Genomic DNA, 16,976 nt, shown 5'->3' on the forward strand with positions numbered 1-16,976 from the left:
CCACCAATAGTGTAAAATCAGTGGTATTTGATCTAATCACACATTTGTGCATTCAACATATTTTTCATTCCTAGAGCACTTTCATTACCCCAGTAATAATAATAATTAACAAAAAACAGACACACACAAACAAAACTCAATACCTCTCAATCTCTGTGCTTCCCCAGCCATAGATAGCTGTTATACATTTTCCTTCTCTCTAGTATATCATTATTTGTATTTGTAAAAAGTCTTATATATGCAATATCATGCATATTTGTATTTTACATGAGGTTTTACTATCTTATAGAGTCCCATGTTGCAGTTTTTAGCTTTCTTTCTAGTAATATACATGACCTTAAACGTTTCATTTCACTCACTGTCATACACACATAATAGCTCTGCTAGTTACAAACACCATGATCCATGATGTGCTTTAACTATTTCTATTTATTTCCAAAGTCTTAAAAACAGCCTTTGTTTTTAACCAATTTTGCTGCTTAACCATCAGGTTTCTAGTCTCTATCCTCCTCCTATTTTTGTGTCCTATATTCTAATTACTATCTCCATGAGTTTATACAATACACTTAGTTCATGAGAGTGCCATAATCCAGCATTTGTCCTTTTGGGTCTGGCTTGCTTTACTCAACAAAATATCCTCCAGCTTCTTCCATGTTCTCATAGGATTCATGATTTCATTTCTTCTTACTGCTACGTAATATTTCATCATGTGTATACTCCACAATTTCTTTAGCCATTCATAAGTTGATGGACACCTGGGTTGTACCCAACTTTTGGCAATCGAGAATAATGCTGCTGTGTGTGTAGATGTCTATTCATATCTCTGCTCTCATTTCTTCTAGATATATTCCTAGTAATGGTATTGTCAGGTAACATGGCAAGTCAATAGTCAATGACCTTCGGAACTGATAAACAGTCCTCCACAATGACTTTACCTTTCTACACTCCAAACAATGAATAAGTGTGCCTTTCACACCACATCCTCTCCAATGTTTATAATACTTTTATGATGTTTTAATAGTGACCAGTCTAATAGGTGTAAAATGATGTCCCAGTGTCTGATTTGCATTTCCCTAATTTCTAGTGATGTTGAACATTTTTTCATGTGTTTCTTCACCATTTGTATTTCTTCTGTCAATAAATGTCTTTTCAACTCTTTGGCCCATTTTTTTAAAAAGGGGGTATTTTTTTCTTGTAATGGAGTTGTGTGATCTTTTTGAATATCATAGATATTAAACTCTTAGCAGATACTTTATGACCAAATATTCTTTTGAAGTGGCTGCCTTTTCACCCTTAAGGCAATGTCCTTTAAGGTGCATGTGTATATTTTTCAGAAAGTCCTCATTTGCCTATTTTTTTCTTTTGTTGCTCATGCTTTGGATGTAAGTTTTATGAAACTACTGCCTATTACAAGATCTTGAAGATATTTTCCTAAATTTTCTTCTAGGAGTTTTATGATTGGAACTTTTATACATGGGTCCCTGATCCCTGATCCCTGATCCATTTCCAGTTAATTTTTTTATAAAGTATGAAATAGGGATCTTCTTTCTTTCTTTTGATAAGGATCTCCAGTTCTCTCTGCACCATTTGTTGAAAAGACTGTTCTAGCTTAGCTAGTGGGGCTTGTCCACCTTCTAAAATCACTTGAGTGCAGATGTGTGGTTGTATATCTGAGTTCTTAAATAGGGTCCAGTGTTCAATATATCTGTCTTTATGCTAGTACTATGTTGTTTTTAAAACTGTGGCTAAATAATATGATTTAAATTCCAGAAATGTGAGTCTTCCAACTTTGTTCTTGTTTTTCTAAGATCTTTTTGTCTATTCAAGTCCCCTTACTGTCGATCCAATTGATAAATATCCAATTTAGTATAAACAGTCTTTCATTTCTTTCTAGCACCCTCCTGGATGACCCGGGGCACACACCTCCCTGTACACTCCCTATATATCTTGAGGTGCTGGCAGGAAGGAAGAAGCCTGTTCTCCTCTTACTCAGACACCTTTTGCCAGGTGTTTTACCCTTGTTGGATATCTCAGGAATAGGGAAGGGGAGAATTTCCAGTGACTAGGAGGTTCAATATCTCACCTTTTGCTATTTCAGCTTCCTCCTCTCTGTCCCTGACTCTCTTGTTATTATGAAGCAGTGCCCTGGTCTGCTGTACTCGAAAGCAGGTTACCAAGACAGCCTTAGCCTCCCTCTCAGGTGTTTTAGTAAGAGCTAAGCTTTATCTGTCTAACCCATCTGTCCTGCTCCCACAATCCTCACCTATACATATATTTTCTCTCTCTCTCTCTCTTTATTTTTTTAATGTTACATTTAAAAATATTTAAGCAGTCCCCATATATCCCCCAGCCTCTCCCTCCACTCCTCCCACCTCAACAAACTTTTTCATCATCTTGGCACATTCATTGCATTTGGTGAATACATTTTGTAGTACTGCTACACCACATGGATAAGGATTTACATTGTAGTTTACAGTCTCCCCCAGTCCACCCATCTAAATTAAAAAAAAATTCAGTTAAAAAATAAATAATAATAATTAGTACTTGATTAAAGAAAACAATGGCTATCATTTAACTGTAAAAACTCCAGTAATATATAAATGCATATTTTGTCAGATGTGTTTCTCTAATATGAATTTTTGCCAATAGGATGGTATTTTACATTACTTTTACGATTTAAAATTCATACAATTTTAATATTGATCCTCTTGAAGTGATTCTAATACATTAATCAACTCTCTGGCAAATTACTGTTTATGTGGTTGTATGTAAACCTATATGTAAATAGGCTTCATAAGTTGCCCCTTGCAAATATTGAAGGCTGTGTTAGTAATTTTCCTGTAAAGAGCCAGGTAGTAAATATGTTTAGCTTTGTAAACCTTGTGGGCTCTTTCACGACTACTCCACTTAGAATATATGTAGTGTAAAACCTGCCACAGATGATACGTAAATGAAAGAATACGTCAGTGTCCCAGTAACACTTTATTTAGGAGCACTGAAATTTGAGATTTGCATAACATTTGCATGTTATTAAATATTTTGTTTTGAATTTTTCACAATCATTTAAAATTACTAGAAAAATTCTTAGCTCATGGGCTACCTAAAAATGGAGGTACAGATTTGGTACATGGGCAGTAGATTGCTCACACCTGAAATAAACAAATCCAAAGTAAATGAAAAAATTCTTACATAAGGAAAAAATTATCCTATAGCTGTAAGAGTCATCCTGACCTCTCTTTTACCCCCATTTGTAATATGAGAAAGTTATATCTGCCTCGTAGTTATATAATCAAGTGTCTGATTGTTGATGAGTAACAATTCCCTCCCTCAACCTTCCTCTCCTTTATTCCAACATTCATCCTCATATTCACACAGAATTTCTTGGATGTCTGGAAAATCTGTATGGCATCACCTATGTGGTAAAAAATCCTATAGCAAAACAACTTATGCTAAATGCTTCTAATTATCTGAGCCTATATTATCTTGTGTTTGGGGTCATAGACACATCTTTATTGAGGGAAGAAAGGTGATCTCTCCTAAATCCACAGGGCTATCAAAACAAGATAAAATTTATCTGAGTTTAAAATAGATAAACTACAGACTATTGCAGGCCAATAAGTACATCCAGAGTACAGAGTGCTAGATAACCAGGGGAAAAGGTATGCCTCCATATTTAAAAGATGTTGAGACTAATGTGCAGTAGAACACGGATTCTGGTAAAATATCATTAGACCTCTCTGCAGACTTACAAAGGAACCATGTGGAGAGGGTCAAGTTAGACAGGAATATTGCAGTGTAATTTTCCCATCATTTACTCTTCCTAGGCATGTGGGCACATAGGAAGACATTTCCCAGCATCACTTACAGATAATCTGGTACTTGTGACTTAGTTCTTGTCAGAGAGCTGTTGGTAGCCTATTGTATGTCTGGGGTCTACCCAGTGTTCCAGCTTTCTTCCATTTAATCAGCAAACAAAGGAAGCCCAAGATGAAATAACAGAGTTGCAAGATTAGAGTTGCCTTAATTCCTGAGGCACTACATGGGAAAGAGCAACCTCACCCATGCTGGAATTTGCAGGAGCAAAATATAAATCTTTGCTGCACTAAACCACTTAGATTTCAGGATATATTTGTTACATTAGTATATCTTAGCTTAAAATATCTGATCATAAGCTATATCCTAAGTGGGAACCATATACAATGGTTGCCATAATTTTAGGACACTCAAATTTCTTTCAAATCATATTTAATTTATCATAATAACAGCAATCTTTTTCTAGATCATACATGATATGCTAGGTGCTGGAGATACACATATCTTTCTCTTTATCCATCAATAATGAAATATACTCAAGCATTTTCCACCTTAAAGGAAACAAATGAGTGTAAAAATAATAGCTATTATAAACTTCAACATAAAAAAGAAAAGAGACATAATAGAAACATTCCAACATGACTGTAGAAATGGGTCCTATGAAACTCCTGATAAAACCTTTATGTAAGGTGATCCAGCAACTGAAAAAGATAAGACTAGTAGCAGCAAATATGAAAGCAATATAAAAAATGTTATAAATATATGAATGTTATTTTTATGATAATTCCTTTTTGTCAGTCACTATTGTAAGGGCTGTAAAATGGATATATTATTATCCGCATTTTAAAGATGAGAAAAATTTAGAAAGAAGTTAACTAATTTATGACAGCTATTAAGTGAGGGACCTTAAATGTGAGCTAGGCATTCAGGCCACAGTGTCCATATTCTTTCAAATTTATTATAGGTGTCACCTGAGAGACATGTTGCATGCCCTTTCTGTAAATCTCAGCTTACATAGGCAAAAAAAAAAAAATGGCTATAATAATAGTACCTTCCTCTTAGGGTAAGGTTGAGGGTAAAGAGAAATGTTGCATGAAAAGCCCTTTACACAAAACTGGCAGAGAAAATGTTCAGCAGTTTTAGCATCAAATTTGTCAGAGTCAGCTTCTCTCTTCTTCCTCCCCTTGGATTCACAAGTAGACAGGATGTATGCAGTTCCCTGTTACCAGCAGTTCACACCACACTCACTGCCTAGTGTGCTGTATCCATGCTGGTTAGACCTGGAGAACAGAGCCACAATCACAGATAAGATGTAGTAACCAACAGGGGACATGCTTGCATGTGTGTAGTTAGCCATCTTGAGGCTCCTGACAGAGACAAACAGGTAGTGTTCCAGGGAACATCCAGGTGAAGAAGGTCAAGTAGAGATAATTCAATTCCTCTGCAGTGATGGAGCACAGCACCTGGAGATGGGGAGGAGAATTCCTACAGTGTTTGATGGGCAACAAGAGCCCACCATCCATTATTGACTAGGACAAGTTTGATGGGTGATAGCTCATTAGATTTTTTAAAATATCATTGTTTTATTAGATGCATGACTCTGAGTGGATTGTGTGATCCCCTTCTCTATTCCTATGAGTTGAGAAGGTATCATTTGGACCATCTATGAAAATGAAAAAGTATTTAACTTAAAAGGAATCTTCATTTTATAAAAACCCATCTTAAAATGGAAGAATAGTCAATGCATGCTTAGGGTTCTAGACATGTATTAACCTCTTTGCTGCCTAATCCATGCTAGATTTCTATAAATCAAGTTACTCTGGGTCTAGCCAGTGCTGGTGAATCCCACTGAGGCCTGTATTGGTTTTCTTTTCCCTTCCTCCTTCTCAGGGTGAAAGTATTCAGCATTTGGTGATTAACTTACCCTCTCATGAGTCAAAATCCCTTCAATCTTGTTCACTGCCCAGGATGAATGAGCCTCTAGACATTTGGCATATAGTAAGGTATTCAAATAAGTGTAGGATGGATGAATGAATGAATGACTTCTGAGAAACTCTTATTTCCCTAAGGCAGCAGAATGTTTCATCACTCTTGAGACATAGCCCATAGCATCTCACATTGCGAAAATTTCTGAATGGAAACCCATTTTCATAGTAACCTAACTCTTATGCCAACTAAGCATCTTCATGGAATTTTCCTTCCATATCCTTGATTCACATGTAACCAGACTTTCATCTGAAGACTACTTAACATGAATTTCAAGTCGGAAATGGCCACTCTCCAGATCCAGGGTGCAGTTGGATTCCTCCCCACTCCTAGATTCATTTTTCACACAAAACCTTCCTCCCATGCCTAAGGCTTTATTGTTTCCTCCCCTTCTTTATTCTATCCACTTGCTAACTAGTTTCTTTTCCACATTCCCTGGGGCCTGTTGTAATTAGCACTCTTGTCTGGCTGAAATCAAACAGCTCAGCCCATGATATTAATCCAGGGCTTCTAAAACCTGTCTCCTTCTTGCAGATCCCTTTCATTTCATTCATGCTGTTTAAAAAATTGGCTATTACCTGGAAAGGAGCACAAGGGAAATGTCTAGATCTTGATCAAAGTGATGGTTACCTGAGTGTTTGTATGTGTGTGTGTGTGTGTATATATATATATATTGCACTTTCATTTTTTATATCATACTTAAAAATAGTCAACTAAAAAACAGCCATCAACGTTTACAAATTGGATGATTTTGAATTATATATCCAGACATTCGACTTCCCTAAAATGTGATGACGGATGCAGCATTAATGTTTCCATCCCTCTGATTGGAACAACAGAGTGGAGCAGAGAAGCTATCTTTGTAAATAGGCATATTTTCCATGATGTCTGGAAAGCCTAGGGTTGCCATGTGTTTGATGAAAAATGAGGTAAGAAATGATTAGTCTAGTTTCCACATGAAGGAAGAAAATATTGATTAATGTAACCTGGCAATCTATTGCCTCGGTCTCCCACTCCCAGGTTAAACAGCAACAAAGGAAACCAGCTTAAGCCAGTCCTATAGGTAGTAAAAAGATGCCCAAGAAAGAGCTAAGTCAATACCAAATCAGCACTAAATTCCATTCCTTATTTAATGAAGGGGAGCAGGTAAAAACTAAAATGGTTGGAATGTGATGGGGGAAGTGGTTAATCACAAACTTTTGTGTGGGAAAGTTAGATATTCTTGGATAGGCTATAACTTCTAAAGTATCCAATCTATGGAGAAACAGAGGAAAAACTTGTGTGCGAAGCTTAGGGGTATAAATTGTGTCATTTTTCTTTGTTTGGAGCACAAGTCACGTTTTCTGGCTGTGCCCCTCTTCTTGAAAGACTGAGAATAAATTATTTTCTTCTCCACAATCGGGTGAGCCTTATTTTCTTCCAGAAGATTTCTTTCTAACAGCTTTGGGGGCTCACCCAGGATTCTGAAGCTTCAGAGAGCAGACCCCTGGGGTGGACAACAGGGAGATGCATCCCACTTCTTAAGCGGTCTTGGACTCTGTCGGCGGGGGCCTCACCTCTGGCAGCCAGGAGGCCCAAGAACAGACACTTAGATCTGCCAATTGTGGATGAGAAAAAGGGAAGGAAAAACCTGCCTCTTGTTGACCAGGTGACAACATGCATGGACCAAGGTAAGAGCAAAGGTTTTTAAGTATTACCTCGGTGGTTGGGAATTCTGATGAGTCTGAGTTTCTCTGTGTGTGCATGAGATGCATTACATACAGTGTGAATTGAGTGCAGGGTCCCAATTCGCATTTCCCTTCACCTGTGAGGGAAAGGGCTGGATACGGACAAAGCGAAAGATTCAAAAGAAAGAGACCCAGACAAGATTCAGAATGGGAAATAGAGGCAGTCAGTAGACTGGGAAAAAAGGGGAAGATGGTATCTGTAGGATCTCCCGGAGACATTCCTCCGGATAGTCCACTAGGGAGGATGTTAAGGCATTGGACCAATAGCAATCAGACCAAGGGAAAAGACAAGCAGAAAATGATTAAATATGGCTGTTGTAACTGGACCAAAGAAAGTATTTTACTGCCTGACATATTCTGGCCAAAATACGGGGCAGATGAGGATTGACTTTGTGCTGACCTTGTACTATGTGTTAATGGAAAAACACCCTTCTCCAAAGAAGAGTCTGACTATGCCATGTGCTGGTTAAAGGGAAAGGGGGCCACTTTCTATCCATTGAAAGCTGAAAATCCAGGCCCCAAGACTAAGTTTGTAGAAACTAAGGCTGCAGAATCAAAGGCTGCAGAAACAAAATCTGTAGAAACTAAACCCTGGGACCCCCTGCCTAATCTCCCTCCTCCTTATGTTCCCCCTCCCCTCCCAGGAGAAGGACCGTTAAACTTGGAGGGTCTAATAGAACCCATTGTAAACCCTGGGGAGCCAGAGAATCGAGTGGGGCCAAAAGTGCCACCAGTTACAACACACCAACAGCTGAGAAAAGATTTGGAACAGTGTAAGAAAGATAAACAAAATTTCCCATTGTCCAGAGCATCTGAGGAGAAGAGAGTGAAAGGACAAAACTCCATTGAGCCTTTGTATCCACTGAAAGAATTACCAATGGGGCCAGGGGAAATTGGCTATGTAAATGCCCCACTGACAAGTACTGAAGGAAGGAACTTCAAAAAGGAGATGAAATCTCTAATGGAAGATCAGGCGGGGCTGGATCTAGTTTATACACCTTGCCTGAACTTATGTCCATACTGAATATCCTCTTTATGGGAGAAGAAAGAGGAATGGTGCAGAGGTCAAGTATAAAAAGGAGTGGGAAAGGCAGCATCCACCCGGACAGGGGGTAATGGCAGCAGAACAGAAGTTCCCAAACACAGACCCTAATTGGGATAAAAATGACCTGGGGGACAGAGCACAAATGAAAGATCTTAGAGACCTCATTATACAGGGGATCAAATTGGCTGTACCCTGTTGCTGAGCGGGGAGGTCTCAGTCTTGCTCAGGCCCAAGAGTCAGGGGGGGTCAGCTCCTACCAAACCACTGGCGGGGGGTTCTCCAGGGATAGAGCACCGGGCTCTCCAGGCGTGGGGGACGCGCGGTTAGGAAAGAACCACAGAGACCGCCTGAGCACAGGAACAGGTCTGCTTTATTGCGGAAGTACACTTGGTTATATAGGGTTGGGTAGAGGGAGGAGTGTGATGAAGGGAGGGTTGCCTACGGGGCGGCTGTGGATAGGCTGAGGCAGGCAGGCAGATCTGTGGTGGTCTGCCATAAGCAGTTACTGGGGAAGAGGGCAGATTGTAGGTTGGCAATATGGGCAGGACTGGCAGGAAGGATGGCAGGGGCTGAAAGGGGAGGAGGGGTAGAGAAAGACGGTAACAATTGCTCCTTCTGTTTTAAAAGGAAATTGAAGCAACAAGTTTTGGTGTGCACGGTGGGTGGGAATGGCTCAGCGTGCGCAGCAACAAAAGACAAGGATTATGAGGAGGAGGAGGAAAAGGGGATCATAGGAATGTGTACTAGGATAGGGCGAGTGGTGGGGGGAGACCACGAGGACCGGCTGGCCATGAGCGGACGACATAGCATCTGGCCAGGACGCATGTGCCCGCCATTAGGGTCGGCGCACGCCGGCGCCTGGCGCGCGCCGAGCCTTGCCAGCGAAACGGGCCCACGATGTCCCTGAACACCCCTGCCTGACAGGTAGAAAAGGTGGGGAGAGGTGCAGGGAGAGGGACAGGAGGTTACAGGCGTGTGGTTTGGAGTAGGTGGCATGGGCGGAAGGGGCGTGGTGGATGGCTAGGGGGGGACTCATCGGTGGCGAGGCGTTGGTAGTGGACTTGTACAAAGGAGCTGAACACTGCATTGGCTTGGTCTTTGGCAAGGCGGACAATTTTTCTTATGGCCCAAGGTCCTACAGTGAGGGCTAAGATGATGATGATGAGTGGGCCTAGGAATGGAAGGAGGTATGGGAGGAGGGTATGGAAAACACTGGAAAAATAGTTCGCGTTTTCTTGCTCTTTGCGGCGTCTATCTAGTCCCTCTTGGACTTTCTTCAGGTTGTCCTCGACCAGGCCGGTGGAGTTGGCGTATATGCAGCATTCTTCTCCAAGGGCGGCACATAGACCCCCTTCTTTAAGGAGGAGGAGGTCGAGGCCGCGACGGTTCTGGAGAACTACTTCAGAGAGAGAGTTAAGAGAGTCTTTTAGGTATTTTACAGCATTATGAAGATAGGTGATATCTTCGTCAACGGCCTGTCTGAGAGAGGAGAGGGCAGAGGACTGTGTGGCAAGGGCGGCGATCCCTGTGCCTGCTCCTGCAATACCCAGAAGGGAAGCAACTGTTAGGACTGCAGTGATTGGCTCCCTCCTCTGTAATTGGAGAGAGGCTTGTTTGCGCAGCAAACGGTGGAAGAAATCGGTGTCAGAGTGTTAAAGGACTCGAGCGGCGAGAAGGATGAGCAGACAAGTTTCATTGGTGGCATTGAGGGTGGCAACATTGAGGCAGGGGGTTAATCCCGTGGAGGTACAAAGCCATTGGGAGGTGTTAAGGGGGATTAAGAATTTGGCGGAAGCACTAGGAGAGGAGTAGTTAGAGCAGGCGTGCACAAGAGGATGAGAACCTTGGCGGGAATGAACGCAGTGCCCTGTGGAGGAAACAGATTGGAAGGTTAGGGGAACAGAGGAAGTGTTCCAGTTGCACTTGGCTGGGTTGTCTGAAGTGGGTTCATTGAACGTGAAGTTAACAGCAACAGGCTCATAGATAGGAAGGGAGGGGGAGAGGCAGAGCCAACAACTCCGGGTGAGGTTGGGGTGGGAGGAGTTTAGGGAGGTGTAAGAGGCTTTGATTAGGCTGATGAGAGGGCTGGAAAGCTGACTAAGGGGTAAGCGAGGCTTGGGGTGGTGGGAGCTAAGGAGGGCAGTAGCGAGGAGGGTGCTGGGCGAGGGAGAGGGTGAGGCAGAACGGGACGGAGGGGGAGGCTGTGCTTGTGGAGGATTGAGAATCTGATTTGGGCCCACTGGGGTGGAACGTGAGGGAATTGGCTCCTCTTTTATAGTGATAATGGCGCCGTAATCGTAGCCTACTGCATACAGGCGGGCTCCCCACATGCGGCCCTGTAACCAGAGGTCGGAGTTGGGGTCTTTAACTGTGAGTGTGATGGTGTTCCATCGAGTAGCATTACGCTGGAGAGTGAGGTATGGGTCTTTGTTAGGGGCGCCGGACCATCCGTGAGCGATGGTTTCGCACCCCCAGGAAGGACAGTAGTAATGCGTTGGATCATGGCATCCTCTGGCGGAGGATGGGCACATGTAGAAACCTGTGGCAGCGGGTTGGCCTGCCCCCCAATTATAAGACGGAAGGTTTATGCGTCCAGTGAGATTGGCGACATCAGTTGTGAAAGAGGGGGCGGAGGCGGTCACATTTGAGGCGAGGAGCCTTTTTTGTTCGTGGCAGCCTTCGCAGGTCAAGAGGGAGAGGGTCCAATTGAAGGGCTGGTGATTCGGGTTGGCAGCGACCGGGAGAGCGAAGGAGGCCAGAACGATGAGGATGGTCGCGAGGCAGCATGGGGGCATCATCCGGTGGCGAGGCATCTGTGGAGACAAAAGAAGAGAAAATTCCTCGCTCTCCACGCATGGCGAGCGGGCAGCATGAGGGGGGTAAAGAGAGCGGGGTGAGGGTTGGAAACATATTAAGAGGGGGCGTTCTTTGATGGTGGCTGGTGCTGGATCCGGGTGAACGGGGCGACCTCTGGGCCGTAACCACTGTCAGTGTTATCTCTCACCGAAGGCATAGGGTGCTGATCGTTCGGTGGAACTAATGGGTCGGTGGCTGGCCGGATGCAGCATCCAGGGACCCAGAGCGGCTGTGGCTCTGAGTCAGGAAAAATACAAGCAAAACCTCTCCCTTGGGCTAGGAGAGGAGCTGGATCTTGCCAACGATTCGTGGCGGGGTCCTTCCAATGGACAAGGGGGACTTGTGAGGGGTGCCACATTGGTCCCCAATGTTTGTGGGTGGGGGAGAGTCCATTGTCATCGAAGGTTAGGAGATTGTGGTGGATAAGGCAGGCAGTTACGATGTCGGCTGGAGCCTTGTGGGGAGATGAGGATTTTTCCTTTTGAATGAGCAACTTGAGATGTTGGTTAGTACGCTCAACGATTCCTTGCCCTTGTGGGTTGTATGGAATGCCAAAGTGATGTGTGATGTGATACATCTGCACGAAGCTGGCAAAGGCGGCACTGCGATATGCTGGTCCGTTGTCTGTTTTGAGATCCCATGGAATTCCCATGAACAAAATAGCCTGGTGAAGTGCCTTGATGCATTGTTTAGCACTTTCTCCTGTGAGAGGAACTGCATAACACAGGTGTGAAAAGGTGTCAATTGCCACATGAAGATATTTGAGGCGGCCAAATGCGCTGACATGAGTGACATCTAATTGCCACCTTGAGTTCGGGCGGAGGCCGCGGGGGTTAACACCTTGAGGTTGCAAAGGCCCAAGTGGCAACAATGGCGCGCAAGTCCGACACGCACGCACAAGGTGTTTACAAGTTTCAATGGGTAGGTCTGGGAAGAGCTTCTGGATGGACCGCGCAGAGAAGTGGAACTGGGAATGTAGGAGCTTGGCTTGATTAACAAAGTCTCCAAGCCGCGGTTCATCTATAGAGTCTTCATGAAGGGTGACCGGGTTTATTTGGCGGCTTGACACAGAAGCATCAGCAAGGTTATTCCCTTGAGTGAGCGGTCCTGGTAGGCCAGAATGGCTTCTAATGTGAGCGATGAACTAGGGCTGCTGCCATTTTTCAAGCAGCCGCTGTACGAAGGCGAGCGCCCGATCGATGTTTGAGTCACTTGGTAGGAAAGTGGCAAGTGGGAGGCTGCGACACACCTGAAGAGTGTACAAGCTGTCAGTAAAGATGTTGAGAGGCTGGTCTGGGTGGAGATTGAGAACTGCAGCGATGGCTAGAAGCTCGCCCACTTGAACAGAAAAGTCGTTTGCGAACAGCAGCTGCTGTGGCTCAGGACTCCCAGGAGTGTATATGATGGCAGCGAACGCCGTTTTTGAGGCATCTGTGAAGGCAGTGATGGCTGAAGGGTTCGGGTTCCATGCGGGCAATGGCCGGAACGGGTTAGAAAACGCCAATTGGGACATTCCTTGCAGCAATCGGTGATGAGGATAGTGGTTGTTAAAGGAGCCATGAAAGAGCTCTACCAGGCTCTGCATTTGGGCATTGTTTATGATGAGGGAGGTAACTTCTTTGGCATCTAAAGGCCAGACAATGGTGTGTGGTGGGATACCATACGTCTGTATGGAAAGAAGCACTAAGTCAGTGGCTAGCGCGATCCAGGCCCTTATGAAAGGGCAGATTTTTGGGAGCTTGCTTTTTGACGTATGAAGAAAGAGGAGGGGGCCATCTTGCCATAAGAGACCCGTGGGAGTGATTGGCGTTGGCAGGACTAAAGCCAAGATTGGAAGGCCAGGGGAGAACCGCTCTAGGCGACACTGTTGCAGAGCGGCGCTGACTTGTTGCACGGCTTCTCGGGCCACAGGAGTGATGATGATGCTGCGAGTGGTCGCCGTTGGAGGGCTGTCCTTTGTCTGCAAAAGCTCGAAGAGAGGCTGCATTTGCGCTGTTGTGATAGGAAGCGCTGAGCGAAGCCAATTGATTTGCCCGCAGAGCTGTTGGAGTTCAGTCAATGTCATTTTTTGAGAGAGGTGGATTTTTGGGCTGGCGGGCTGGATAAACCGATGAAAATGAAAGCCTAAGAATTGGAAAGGAGGTTGGAGGTTTATTTTATCCGTTTGTATGGAAAGCCCGAGGCTGGAGAGATTTGTTATCACTGCAGAAAGCAAGTCATTGAGGAGCGCACCGGAGCTCGCGGCTAGGAGGAGGTCATCCATGTAGTGGAGGATGTATACCTGCTCTGGATTGAACTTTAAGCGTAGCAGCTCAATAGCGTGGTTAACATAAAGCTGGCACATGGTTGGACTGTTGCGCATGCCTTGAGGCAGCACTCACCACTGAAATCGCAGCGCTGTGCCTTGGTTGTTGGTGCGCGGAACTGTGAACGTGAATCGTGGACAGTCCTGGGGGTGAAGAGGAATGGAGAAAAAGCAGTCCTTGATGTCGATGGTTGCTGCATGAAAATGCTGGGGGACTGCGGTGGGATGCGGGCATCCTGGCTGAGGTGACCCCATAGGCTTAATATGTTTGTTAATCTCACGGAGGTCGTGGAGAAGGTGGTATTTGCCAGTGTTTTTCTTGCCAATGACAAAGACTGGTGAATTGTAGGGACAAGTGGATGGCTCTATATGCCCTGCTTGTAGCTGCTCTTCAAAGAGGGCAGAGAGAGCTTGCAGCTTGTGAGCTGGCAAGGGCCACTGCTGGACCCAGATGGGCTCCTCTGTGTCCCATTTCAGAGGGATAGGGTCAGGTTTTGAGATGGGAGCAGTGGTCCCTAGAAGGGGGGGGGCAGCGCAGCTGAGAAGGCTTCTGTGGTGATTTGGGCCTTTAACTGGCTGAGGACATCTCTCCCCCATAAGATGGTCTGGACTGACGAGAGGACGAGTGGGCGAATTTGGCCTTCATGGCCTTCTTGGTCACTCCAATGCAGAGGCTGGGATGTTTTCCAGGAGGTAGCGGCTCCTGTGGCGCCGATGACTTCAGGGCCGGTTTCTAGGGGCCAGTGATTGAACGCGGCGATTTCGAAGGGAACACAGGAGACTTCAGCGCCAGAATCCAGGAGCCCATCGAGCCATTGCCCATCGATCTTGAGCTCTAATGAGGGTCTCTGGCGGCACGTGATGGGCATTGTCCACATTATGGCTTGGGAATTTTTTGGAGGGCCTCTTGAGGGTGGGGCTGAGGCCTGCCCCACTGGGAGTTTAAAGGCTGCTGGGAACCTTGGGCGGAACGGCAGTCGCGGGCCCAGTGATATCCTTTTCCACAACGCGGACACGGTGTAGAAGGGCCCCTTGGCTGCTGCAATGGCGGGTCTGAGTGAGGCGTTGGGCCTGGCTGGGAGCACTCGCGGACGAAGTGGCCGGGCTGGCCACACCGAAAGCAGACAGGAGTGGGGGCGGATGAAACAGCCATGGCAGAGGCAAAGGCAGCGGTGAGTGACTTGACTTGTGGGTCGACGTCACGGCAAGCAAGGACCCACTCGTGCAGAGCTTTGTCACGTATGGGAAGGACTACGGCCTGGAACGGTGCAAGGCACCCGTCTATGATAAGTTCTTTGGCCAGCGCAAACTGGGCATCCTCGCTAGAAATTTTTCGCTGACAAGCTTCAAGGACGCGGGCGACAAATGCTGGGAAAGTCTCATTAGAGTCTTTAAGCAGTTGTGCGAGTTTGGTGGGCTGCTTGGTGAAGACTAGAGAGAAAGACCGCTGGACGAGGACTTTTACCCGGTGCCAAAACCCTGGGTCAATTTGGAGATAAGAACGAGGGTCTGCATAATTGTTGGTCCCCATATATGCATTGAAGGGATCGATGACGCCAGCTTGGGCATTTTCCACGATTTGCCGGTCAACAGCCGCTTGGTAATGGGCGCGCCATTCAATAAATAGACCCGGCATCAGGATGGCACGGGCCAGTGCAATCCAGTCATATGGGAGAACGAGTTGGGTCCCCAACTCCTCAAGGAGTTGCTGCGCATAGGGGCTGCCAATCCTGTCTTCCTTCACAGCTTTGCGGAGGATTCTGACCTCTTCAGCTGTAAAGGGTAACCAAGTTTGGGGTCACTGCGGCATGGGCTGTTGATTCAGCGGATACAGCTGAGGGGTTTGAGAAGATGTGGCATTGGGGACTGATTGAGCAGCTAAGGCAGATGAAGGGCTATTGCCGTACAGCGGAGGCAAGGGATAAGCGGAACACGGGTTAAAAAATGGCGGCTTAGTGGCTTCCGGGCGATAACAAAATTGCGGTGGGACCCTTCCGGGTGCCGGCCAAGATGGCGGAGCAGCTACATCCGGCAGCGGACAAGATGGCGTAAGGGGCGCTTCCAGTTTAGAGGAAGATGGCGACCATGCAGTTTCCAGGCCCGAACCGGATGTTGACTGGGCAGGAAGAGGCGGGTAGAGGCGGGAAGAGGAGGACAAAGGTGCTGGCAGAGAAGAAGCCAGATGCGCACCATCTTGGGCAGAAGTGGAAGAAGAAGGCGGAAGTCCGCCATCTTGGGGAGCGGCAGGAATGATTTCTGTCTGCTGCGGGGAGCTCGAACGGGGAGGTTTGCGCTCGAGAGCAGCAGCAAGTTGGTCAGACAGAGAGTCAGTGTCGGTGGGCTCATCGGGATCACAGTCTAGAGGCCGTTTGGGAGAAGCTTCATAAACAGCCTCGTTCAGAGCGCCAAGGTGACAAGCGCGAATGGCAACGAGAATGGGTAAGAGGCCTGTTGGGAAGGCGCGTTTCTCGTGCTCCATGGCAGAGGTGACTCGATCTATGAGACGCGAGTACGTAACTGGACTCCAGAGTTGACAGGTGGCGAGCCATGGATTAAAAGGGAGCAAGAGATCCCAGTACTTTTGGAGCTGCCGCAGGGAGACGCGGACTCCATTGGCATTGAGCAGGGCAGCGAGGGCCCTGACTTGAGGCACCTGACGCAATGACAAAGAGGCGCCCATGACGAGATAGGAGTGGGACGACGGCAAGGGGTCCCTACCTGGAGAGGAGGATGATCACTGATTACAGCAGCAGCAGCAGCAGAGAGGGGCCGGGGGAGGAGCCGCCACGTTGGGCGCCAGTTGTGGCAGAGCGGGGGGATTCCAACCTCGCTCAGGCCCAGGAGTCGGGGGGCTGCTCCAGTCGAACCGCTGGCGGAGGGTGCTCCGGGCAGAGCACCAGCTCTCCAGGTGTGGGGGACGCGCGGTTAGGAAAGAACCACGGAGACCGCTTGAGCTCAAGAACAGGTCTGCTTTATTGCGGAAGTACACTTAGTTATATAGGGTTGGGTAGAGGGAGGAGTGTGATGAAGGGAGGGTTATCTACTGGGCGGCTGTGGATAAGCTAAAGCTGATGGACCGACCTGAGGTAAGCAGTTACTGGGGAAGAAGGCAGATTGTAGGTTGGCAATATGGGCAGGACTGGCGGGCAGGACGGCAGAGGCTGGAAGGGGAGGAGGGGTGGAGAAAGGCGGTAACACTCACATTTTTAAATAACCAATAATTTGGATTCATGTGATTCAGTGG

This window comes from Dasypus novemcinctus, chromosome 30 (genome assembly GCF_030445035.2).
Source record: "Dasypus novemcinctus isolate mDasNov1 chromosome 30, mDasNov1.1.hap2, whole genome shotgun sequence".
NCBI classification, from domain to species: Eukaryota; Metazoa; Chordata; class Mammalia; order Cingulata; family Dasypodidae; genus Dasypus; species Dasypus novemcinctus.